This window comes from Mytilus galloprovincialis, chromosome 10, assembly GCF_965363235.1.
Source record: "Mytilus galloprovincialis chromosome 10, xbMytGall1.hap1.1, whole genome shotgun sequence".
NCBI classification, from domain to species: Eukaryota; Metazoa; Mollusca; class Bivalvia; order Mytilida; family Mytilidae; genus Mytilus; species Mytilus galloprovincialis.
The window spans coordinates 16,586,809-16,598,879 of record NC_134847.1 but is presented as its reverse complement, the minus strand read 5'-3'; the positions used below and the strand labels follow the sequence as shown (position 1 = coordinate 16,598,879).

Here is a 12,071-nt window from a genome sequence, read left to right as displayed (position 1 = left end):
GAGGGCAATGTGCAAATCGTATATATTCATGTAGGCTACTAACTGTTCGCCTCTTTTTGCAAATCAATTCGTATTTATTGATTTAAATTCTAGGTGATATAATGCTTTTCCTATGTAAATACCAAACAGCATACTTCAGTATTGCAAGGATTTCCTATACAAATCATTGAGTATTGTAAAAGGGTGAGAAAGGCTTTGTATAGTGAGAGATTTGTCTTTTTCTTTTCTCATAAAAATAAAGTATATACAAGTTTCTATTCTAGTTCCCTGGTTTCCATATCGGATTTTGTTACGTTTTCTTTCCATTATACAAGAAAAGATACAACGAAAATCACCAATGCAGAACAACGCAACATGAAACACCACATCACTAATCTTGATTCAAGTCAATTAAAAAAGAAACAAAGAAAAAAATGATGCAAAGGATTTCCCCAAAAATGTATTACTTCACAACCTTTTTATAGAACCAAGGCCGATGTCAATCTTTTTTTTTATGCCTATAGAGATTTTTTTTGTGTTGTTCGGTTGATATCTTATTGGCATTGATCAAACTTTTTTTTAAAGGAAAGTCGAACAGACCAGGGGCGGATCCAGCCATTTTAAAAAGGGGGGTCCCAACCCAGGACAAAGGGGGAGTTCCAACTATATGTCCCCATTCAAATGCATTAATCGTCCAAAAAAAGGGGGGTTCCAACCCCCGGAACCCTCCCCCTGGATCCGCAACTGCAGACTATCCTGAATCGCAGGAACGATGTACGAAATGGCCTTATCACATATTTGTATATCATAGTCTCATCATCTCCTGGTAATTATTTTAATACTCCTTATGCTTTAAAATCTTTTATTTTGAATTCATTTCTCTGTTTGTGTCTTGTAAACGTGTGTAATACTGTATAAAACATGCCTATGTAGATAAAATAACCAAAAAGAAAAGATGTTAATTCCTTCTGTTTCCGTTTTCCGTTTCCGTTCCGTATTCCGTTCCGTTTTCCGTTTCCGCCGTTTAGGAACACCCCAATTCTCAAGCCTTTAATGGAAGAGCAATAGCAAGAATGGTTTCATTTACAATTCACAGAAAATTGTCATCCAATGTTATATGTTGTATTTGCAGGTTTTCATATGTTGACACAGATGCTGACAAGAAAACACATACTCCAACTTTTCAAAAACAGGTGAGAATAAGTAATTCTTTAAAGTTTTAAAGGTTTATCTTGTTTGTTTGTCATGGTGACAGGAATTCACGAAACTAGAATGAAAAAAATATGAAAAACCCAATAAGACGGCAAACAAACAACACACAAATAAATACAAGATGTGCAGATAAAAAATAAGAAAAAGATATGATTTATTTGGAGATGTTCAATCCATGTAACTGTGAACAGATATATTTACAATATTTCTGTATACAAAGTTATGGAAAAAGCATTGTCATCTGCAATTTATGCCTTGCCTGCACCGGTAGTCTTGGAAAGATTTTATGTTTGGTTTATAACTTTCATTACATGTTACTCAGTTTCTGTAGTAATGAAAGATTCTATATTTGGTTTTGAATTGCCGCGTTCTCTGATCCCTTGGATAGTAAGTTCTTGTTTGAAAATATATGTCTCTGAAAATACTTAATGTTTTTTATATTAATATATAGATATAAAAAGATGTGATATCAGTGCTAATGAGACAACTCTCCATCCAAGTCACAATTTATAAAAGTAAACCATTATAGGTCAAAGTAAGGTCTTAAACACTGAGTCTTTGCTCACACTGCACAGCAAACTATAAAGCGCACCAAAAAATAACTACTGTAGTGTAAAACCATTCAAATGGGAAAACCAACAGTCTTATCTAAATAAAAAACAAGAAAAAACAATGAACCAAATCAACAAACGACAACCATTGACAACCCATTCCTGATTTAGGGCAGGTGCAAACAACATTCCCACTGAGCATGCATCTTGTTTTCGCTGTATGGAATAATTCATATTCTGCATTTAGATTAGTTGAATATCTAATTTGAAACTTAGTAAGAGACGACATCAAAAGTTCAATGAAGAATAAAAAACTTAATTCATACAGTTTCTTCACTGACCCCCCTAACCCCCTCTTAACTTAATTTGGGAAACGTTGATTGACCAATAAGGATATATGTAAAATCGATGTCAATTTATACAAAACTTGCAGCAATTTGACCCCCCCCCCACCCCAAACTATTTGAATTAAGTTTTTTATCCTTTATTGATTTTTTGATGTCGTCCCTAATGTTAGGTTGTACAATTAAGTGATTTACAAATGTGTCGAGCAGCCACTTCTGGTTTGAAATTATTAAGTGCTTTGGATTTTTGTTGTTCTTGGTCATCATGGAAATGTTTGTTAAAATGAGGGTGAATTAATTATGCATGATGTTTTTAATTGTAGCAATTTATTTCATGTAGTACAAAGAGCTGAGCTCTCCTAATTCCAGTTATCTTAAACCAATGAACTATTTTCCTATATTTATTTATTTTTTTTTTTATTTACAGGAATCGAAAAAACTTGTAAGATATTTGGACAATAAAGTTGTCAGCACAAAAGGGGAAAAATTTACAGAGATTAAGAAGGAGAATTCAGAAGAAATGAAGAAAACTTATATCAATCTCAAACCTGCCAGAAAATACAGATTTCATTGAAAAGAAAACCAGTTGGAATACATTAATCTGTAATTCAAATTCACTGCCAGGCTTACTTGCAAGTTTTGAACAAAAGTAACATATTAATAATTTTTGTTTATGTCAGAAAGATTTTTCACTATTTTATATTCTTATTCTAAGTGCCAACTTCAGCTAGAATGAGATATAGACAATCTAGTAACTGTCAATAAATTTCAAAAATGTCTGTTGGTTTTGAATGCAAGACGTCTGAAAAGATTTTATGTTTTTACCATTACAATTTTAATGGTTGAAATAAATTTATAAATTTTATAACTATTCAGATTTTCTTTTCAAACTTGCATAATCATTATAATAGAAAATTGATATAAAGACTAAACTGCTTCTGTGCATTTGACAGGCCAAATAGTGGAAGATATTAGCAAGCAAAATCGAGGGAATTGTGCAAATGATGGTACAAGCATGAAAATTACCACAAAGCGTCATTATTATATACTTTGTAAGAAATAACTGCTGGCCATTAAAAAAAAATTTTGTTTTCTTTAGTTTGAAAATACTGATTTTTCTGAAAATCTTTTCTTTGAATTTCTTTTAGAAAAAAACAATTACCAGGTTTGGTGGCTACCTTCCTTACATCACATATTTATTAAAAATGAATATTTGACAGATCCAGTATTTGCGCATGCGTGAAAATGTAACAAAATTCTTTCAAAAACATTTGAGCTATTTACTATATATTTAGTGTTTTTGGATTTCTAATGATATTATGAATTGGTTTAATAACATTTTTCAAGGTTATGAAACACATGTGTTTCACACTTTTGCGCATGTGCAAACTATTTATAGACATCAAGAGCGATTTGTATGCACTACCAGGCAATTCTCAGGTATTCGATGGTTAAGGCGAAAATGAAGTTAATCTGGAGAAACATCAAATGTAACTGCAGATCAGCCACTTTTGGAAATGCCTAAGCAAATTCAGTGGGAATGGCCTGATTTGTAAGGAAAATATATGTGTATCGTCATGTTTGGTGGATTGCACATTGAAATGACTTTTATAAAACTCTGGTTGATATATTGCGTGATAGGGGATAGACATGTTGTCTTACTGAAGCCAATATTGCAACACCAAGAACGGCAGATTCTTTTTATGTATGTTCAAATGTACCTAGGACTAGACAGGCGCATCAGACAACTGCATGTATTTTGCTTAAAAATTGTTAATTTGTTAATTGCTAAACTCAGAATATATAATTATGTCATGACTCTGTGATGTTCAATGATTTAAAAGACTGGTGTAAGGAAATAGAGTCATCTCGACCATAGTTTAATTCCTGGCGTTCAATTATAAATTTAGAACTTCTTCTGATTTTGGTATTATGCTCATTTCATGAGTTAGACAGTCCATATAGAGCATGATAGCGTATTATTTTAGGTCTTGATCATGTAAATTATACTCGATCGTTACCGACTCATCTCCTAGATATGACTTCCCTTCCTGAACATCACCCACAGGTGGCAATAGAATTTGAAAATGATAATTTCACTGTACGTAAGACCAGTAAATTCTTTCTTGTAACACAATTAATCAGGCACAAAAACAGAATGCAATTGTAAAGGGCGATATTGGTGCCATAGGATTAACCGAAGATCTCGTTTAGACAAATGGATGGTAGCTGGACCAGGAGTCAGTATACTAGAAGATTAATTTGAAAGATCTAGTGGTTTGGGTCATTCTAAAACAGACGAACGACATATTGAAGACTCTACGAAAACACAAAAAGATTTCTTTAAACAGCTTTAAAGGCTTTGCAAGTATGAGCGAGTTTGGAAATTCATTTCTGGAAGAGTCGTCAGATTTGTAAAAAAAAAATACTTCATTTAGGAAATTGTTGATTGGGAAACAGGTAAGATATGTGAATAAACTCCAAGATATTGGTCTAAACAATACGAAGATCTTTTGAAGCAAATGCAAAACGAAGGAAAACCTGCTTTTTATAACCAAATAAAAAAGAACAACTTCCTATGTTGGCCGCAAAATGAAACTGGAAATGTCTTTGTCAAAAACAAAGCTAGAGAACCTTAAAAGTGATTGCGATATCTTTTCTAGACTTTTCATCTCTTGTCACAGTAGACAGTTTACTTGGAATATTTCTTTATGCATAGAAACCAAACTGCTCCTCCGTCTTTATCTCAGGATGTCACTTGAAATAGTGGTATTAATTCGCTGCAAATGGGTTTACTTGAAACATTCTGCGATTTGCTGATCCGAATTCGGACGCATTTATCGTTGGTGGGGCAGCAATGGTTAATTCCAGTTTACAAAGTTGGGCAAAATATTTGATGATTATGCTAATGATGTCATACTGCCTTATGTAAAATCTTGCATCGATAAGTATTCAAAAGTAGACATTGTATTTGATGTTTACTAAATAAATAATTTAAAGGCTGTGACAAGACAAAGACAAGGTTGCCAGATAGAAAGGTGTTGGTTCTGGTAGAACACCAAGGGTATGTAGTAGTTTTCTCTGTGAAGATGACAACAAAACGAATTGTTCAAGTTTCTTGATGACAAAATTGCTTCTTAAGAGACTAATACAAATGTGTATGTAACTCATGGTGAAAATATTCTTTGCAATTTCAATAAAGATACTTGCTATCTATCCCCTTGTAATCATGAAGAAGCAGATACACGAATGTTTGTCCATGTTCGGCATGATTATGAAAAGTGTTGTAAAATGTAATTTTAGGTAGTACTGACACAGATGTAATAGTATCAAGAATTGCAGCAATCGCAAAATTAGGTAGAACAAATTGCGGATAGGTTTATGGAAGGAATAACGACTTTTGATGGCTTCTTGCACGTGACATATCAAAGGCGTTTGGTCCTTGTGTAGCTGCTTTTCCTTTCGTCCATGCATTTAGTGGATGTGGCACTTTGTCGAATTTTCATGAGAAAGGCAAAAGGTCAGCTTGGCTAACAATGGAAGGTTTTCCAGATGTAAATGATGCTTTTTTTAGGCTTAAGTACGGAGCGAGGCACGATGTGAATTGTTTGCCAGGAAGCAGCTGCATTGTGATGCAATTCCGCCTACAAGAGGTTCTTTTCCAGAGCATATCAAAAGAGATGGTTGTATGAAAGAAAGAATCAATGACAGTTGGAAACCAAAATGGATTTCTTTGACTGCCGTTGCATCCTCGTGTCAGACAAATTTGAAATGCGGAGCCGAAAACCAAGCTGTGTTGGTAACTGTAGATGCTACCGTTCTGGTCTTCCTTGAACGGGTTGTTGTATAGGCAACTATCAGATAATTATAAAATAAGCAACCTGTCTTTCTAACCAAACTAGGCATTTAAACTTAACAAAGAGTGTTAACACTTGTTAAGTTGATGGAAATAATAAAAATATTTTCTACGTATTTGCCTCCATTTTGGAACCGGAAGTCACTATTGTTCTTCATTTATGTGTTGTTTCGTCGTTCTTAGGAACTTTTTTTTTAACGTTTTATCATAACTTACATTGGATTATACATCCCTCGTGAAGTTGCTTTAAAGTATACAAATTGAAATTTTTGACCTTTTTACTGGCATTTTGAAACCGGAAGTCACCTTTAGTTTCATTAATGTATTGTCTAGTCGTAATTTAGGAACTGTCATTTACTTTTTATCAAATCTAACATTGGATTTAACATATAACACACTTTTTAAAGGATTAACGAATTATTGTCAATTTGTAATGACGCCATTTCCGAAATGTGTGGTGGCCATCTTGAAAAAATGAAATTTTTTTCTGGCCAGCAGCGGATTTTTTTTTTAGTATCATTTAGTCAACCTCTATACCAAATTTCATGCTTGTGTCACGATTTGCACAATTATGTCCATAATATCTCCCACTAAAAAGCCTTGGAAAATTGGAAAAAAAATGTCTTGATTATCTCCCTTATAACAAAATTTTTCAAAAACTGTTGACATCTGAAATCTTACAATATAAATGTTTGCACACAGACAATATTTAAATCAAATGAATCTCAGGATTATATATTTTAAAAGAGTTTGAATTTGCTGGTTTTGGCATTTCTTGCTAAGAACAATTATTATTGATGGAATTTGTCAATATTTTAATTTGTTTGCCTCATTGTAAACTATTTAAGCATTTAGTTATTTATGTTCCATCCAGAAGATGTCATGATGATTGATTTGTTTTTAATTTTTGTAAACGCATGTGCAGTATGTAAGGGTGTAACATATTTTCCTTCCAATTTTAATGCCCCATTTATGGGCATTATGTTTTCTGGTCTGTGCATCCATCTGTTTGTCTGTCTGCCCGACTTCTGGTTAAAGTTTTTGGTCAAGGTAGTTTTTGATGAAGTTGAAGTCCAATAATCTTGAAACTTAGTATACCAGTTCCCTATGATATGATCTTTTTAATTTTAATGCCAAAGTAGAGATTTTCTCCCATTGTCGCAGTCCACTGAACATAGAAATCATAGTGTGGATGGGGCATCCGTGTACCGGGGACACATTCTTGTTTTGTAAATGAAAGTCATGGTGTATGTTGTTTTTATCTTTTATGGTAATAAGAATAATTGTAGTCTTCTGTATATTTGAATTCATGTTTTTACAAATTATGTAAACAAGTCTTTAGAGTTTAGAATTTAAATATTTTTTATCTAAATTCCACTTTGTTATTCAAATTTCAAATTACTGTTTCACTTCCTTCCACTGAATACACCTAAAAATATTAGTAATGAATTCACAATAGTTGGATGCAATTTCACATTTCCATATTTCATGTATAACATTTCATCAACATACTACTATTGCTGCATGCGATTTGAGTCCGACTTTCAATATTTTTTTAGAGGTGATAAATACTCAAGTCTAAAGCAGGTAATTTTCTTATTCATTAAAAAATGTTTCAAAGCGTACCAAATCAATTATTTTTATTCATAAATTTATTTTTTATTGATTGGGTAGGCTTGAATTATTACAATACATTTTTAAGACTGACAAAAACAAAATTAATAGGTCAAAAACAAATTAACCTAATGACAACTTGTAAATGTATTTCATCATTGAATTTCTATAAAACATTGTAAAAACAGAGTTATTTCCCATTTCCTAATCATCCTAAAATTTACACAACTTTTTCACTGAAAAATTATCTTTCATCCTGTTATTCGTATTTTCATCAACTGCATATTTGATTTGTGTAAAACCGAAAAATATCTACTGCTGAAAAGAATAAGGCAGCTAAAAACTTAAAAGAATAAACAAAATGGTTAAACATGAATAAATGACATTTTTCAATTGTTTGTAAAACCAATATAACCTCCTTGTTATGACCAACACTAGGCTTCTTTGTATGTCATTCTCTATAGGAGTATTAGTACTGAGTTCAAAACGTATTGTTCCAACTTCTCTTGTATCCCACAACCCTTTTAAGTAGATTTTGTGCACTAGTATTCACAACTTGAGTTCATAGGCTTACAAGTTATTAAAGTTTGAAATTTTTATTAAGTATTGTACTTTTATGGTTATAGGACCTGAATAACTTCAGTTTGCGTTCATGTCAGAAAAAACGAACCGAGTCTGTACGGGTTATCACAAGACAACCATTTCTGGTCGTAAGCATTACTTTCTTTACGTGTATAGACATTTTATTGATAACTATTCATAATATTACAATGGGATTGAATTGTAATATAGCCTAACGTCCTATGGTTTCTTTGTAAACATAAAGTATTGGATTGGGTCAAAATAATTGTTGTAGAGAAAAACACACTTATTTCTTTAAATGCAACTTATGTTTATGTACGAATAATATGACCGAATTCTGTGATTATATATATTCGTTCCAAGCCAGGACCATGTAGACTGAGTATTGCCATATCTAGGCGTTATTTGGTTATTTCTGTCATTTGGTTGCTGTCTCATTGCCGCTAACATCATCTTTTATTATAACTCTCAATTAAAACACATTTATGTTATGCTTGTGACGTGACGACTTTCAAAGGAGTAGGGGCATTAAGGGCCATTTTTGGCCCATTTTAGAATCATGTTAATATTTACATATGTGTATCATGGTAACATGTACTGATGATATATACCCCAGTTTAAAATGTGGTTGCCATGGTAACGGAGGTAGATACGATTTTAAGGATAGGCCTAAAAAACGTTGAAATACCTTGAAATCATCAAAATCCTAATTCATGTGATCAGTAAAGTAGGTATGTATGCTGTGCATTTATTGTAAAATAATATTCTATCTATTAACATGAAACTATTTATTTTGATTTGGTTGCTATGGTAACCGCAAATGTATTTTTTTGCAATTATAGTAATTTCTTCATACGGCCATTTTGACTGAATTGTCAATTTTTGGATAAATATTTGATATTGATGCATAAAATATGTATTCAAATTAAAGAAGACAATAAAGGTAATTTGTTTATGAAAAACATCACCATGACAACCAAATTCTATTCAAATATTCTTAAAACAAGTTAAATATGTCTTCATCATGTACAATATAGTCATTCATTTTGTTCTATTATTTTGGTGAGATGTTTTGTTAACACAAAGGCTTCAATGATGTGGACACATTTCAAAGTTATATATGTTTGACTAAAGGAAGATATATAACGGGTAATGCAAGAGTATGACTAAAACAATGCAATTAAATACGATGACCTATAGTCGCATAAAATGAACTCTGGTGGATAACTATCTCATTGACAACCATACCACATCTCCCTATTCTGAAAAAAAAATCACAAAACTTGCCAATCTATTTATTTCAGCCTATAAACATTTATAACAAACTTAGCTGAGCTTAAATACATATGACTTATATTTCTACAGGAGTTGGAAATATATGCTGTTATACTGATGGAATCAATTTCACTGCTTCTTCACAGGAAAGGCGGAGAGATTTTTATGAATTGTGTACCATAATGTTTAGTTCAAAATAAACAAACATAGATTTTTTATCATGACAAATATTTTACATATATACAGTCGGTTAAAAAATACTGTTGACATGTTAATGTCCCTTAAGTTGGGGGAAGTTGACAAAAAAAAAGAATTAACAAATCTTATTGTGACTTTACTAATACAAAATAAAAGGGAAAGTATATCGCATATACATGTAGTTGAGTCAATCTACTATTGTTCAAATTAATTATTTAAATAAACATTTTGTTATTTCTAAGTCAAGTTAACTCCAATCAGATAAGTTTTAAAAATGTGTCTTTGTTTAAACTGTGAATTTAAGCTGACATTGAACCATGATACATTTTTACGATTGTATGATTCAAAAGTTGCATATATATATTAGTACATGTTCAGTTATCAATGATAATATTCATAGTCATTCTTCAGTAACTGTAGCTTCATCATCACTTGCATCAATTTCCTCTGGTTCGGGAATATTCTTGGCATCTAATAAATACTGACCCCAGTTGTTAATTCGGAATTGTTTGTCAGTATACCTGCCGAAACCCAAGTACCATATTACTGAAGCAATGTGAGAGCACATACCAACTACACGACTACCAATTTTACATTTACAGTACCAACCAAGTACAATGCACTCATTAAATGAAATCCATAATTGGTAACATTTTGCACTTATATGTCGGCTTTGAATTTTAGCAGAGAGTAGACACTGATCTTCAGCAGAGACCAAAACCTCATATTTTCCTTCAGAGTCAAAGTGTTCTTCTGTGTATGATTTTGCCATCTTCAGTTGATATGTTCCCAAAGTGAGGTTTCTTAGTTCTTCTTCGTTCAGACGTGGAAATTCAATATCAAAATCTGTTGAATCTATCTTGGACCATTTATAACTTCGTTTGTCCAAACCATCATTTTCAACTTTATTTTTCAACTCATTAATTTGTTTTGACAAAAAAAGCATTTTTGCACCCAACAACTCATCTGCTTCAGGATCACCAATATTCATTGGTTTAAAATAACGATTAATCAAAGAACAAGCAATGTGTACATAGTCACGAATGTGTGGAACTTGATTCGTAGGTAAGACTTTGTCCAAATATCGAAAAAACTTTATCCTACCATTAATTGATTCCACAATCCAACGAAGTTTGGTTACGAGGCGTGTTGTATTACTTTCTTCTACAGAGTGTTGCTTTTCTCCCCTTCCAAAGAAAAGATGGCATTTCAGACTTAATACCTAACTCATTTAATAGATCAAGAGAGTCTCGAAAACCACGGTCTACAATTAAAATGTCATCTTCCTGAAGCCAGTCTGTTATTTTCTCTATATTTCTTTTAATGATATGAGTTATAATGTTTGCATCATTGTTTTTTCCGTCACCCATATATGGTCCCATCACACTCACTATATAGCCAGACGTAGTTACAAAAACCATTGGCTTTACCAATGGCCTGTGTTTGTGCATGCTAAACGATCTTCTTTGGAATTGGAAATTGCCACTTTTTTGTATATATATATATGTTCCATCTACAACAAGGATAGCAGGATTTGTTATATCACCAAAGAGTGACTGTGCTAATGGACGAGTGTGGTTATTGATTACATTATTACGTGAAATATGCTCAAACCCAAGATTTTCTGGAACAAAGGTTTCAACTAGATATTTTCTGGCAGATGAAATAGCACGCCGTGTAGCATCACGACCCAAGTTGAATAAGGTGGACAATAGCCTATTTGACATTCCACACTTAAGTTTAGTTAAAAAAATGCCAATACATTGCCGAATAGTACGGCAGTGTGAATCTCTCATGGGTGAGTCTTGGATCTTTGAACACACATCATCAAAATTAGCCTTTGTCAGTCCAGTTAAATTATAAATATCACTTTCTGAAAGTGAAGTTGGAGAGTCGAAGTCTATACGCTTTTTACTATTTTTTTAGCGCTATGTCCCTAATTTGTTTTAATAAATTGGTGATTTCAGTTCGATTAAAATCGCTTGATGATTTTTTCTCAACAATTTGTTCACATGAAAAGCCTGAAAAAAAATCATCTGAGAGATGTCCAGGGCAGCATCTTGCACCTTGTGGTAAAATAATAAGTCTTTGTAAGAATAAGTCATATCTAGCAGAATTGGAACAGTAACAAGTTTTGGCCCATGGCGTTTGCAGACTACACATTGTGCGTGGCTGGCTGTTGTAGATGGAAACTTAAGCTGAATACTTGGGGGTGAACGACAATCAACATAATTTTTACTGGAGCTGCTTACAACTGGAATAAAATCGGGATCTTTGTCTAGATACTCAGCTTTTCTTTTAGTATTTGGTTTCTTTTGTATTTCTTTTCCACAAAACAATCTACATTTATTACACGTGACACCTTCAATAACTTCTTGCGGACGAATTAATAATTTATTTACAAGATATTTCCTGATTTCTTTATTTTTTTCACCACTTAAATTTCTCCTTTCAGCCGTT

General features: G+C 32.6%; 1 pseudogene; it reads right to left on the bottom strand.

Moving 5' to 3' along the window:
- Positions 1-9,610: 9,610 nt before the first annotated feature.
- On the bottom strand, positions 9,611-11,864 carry LOC143049925 (uncharacterized; annotated as a pseudogene).
- Between the last annotated feature and the right edge of the window lie 207 nt (positions 11,865-12,071).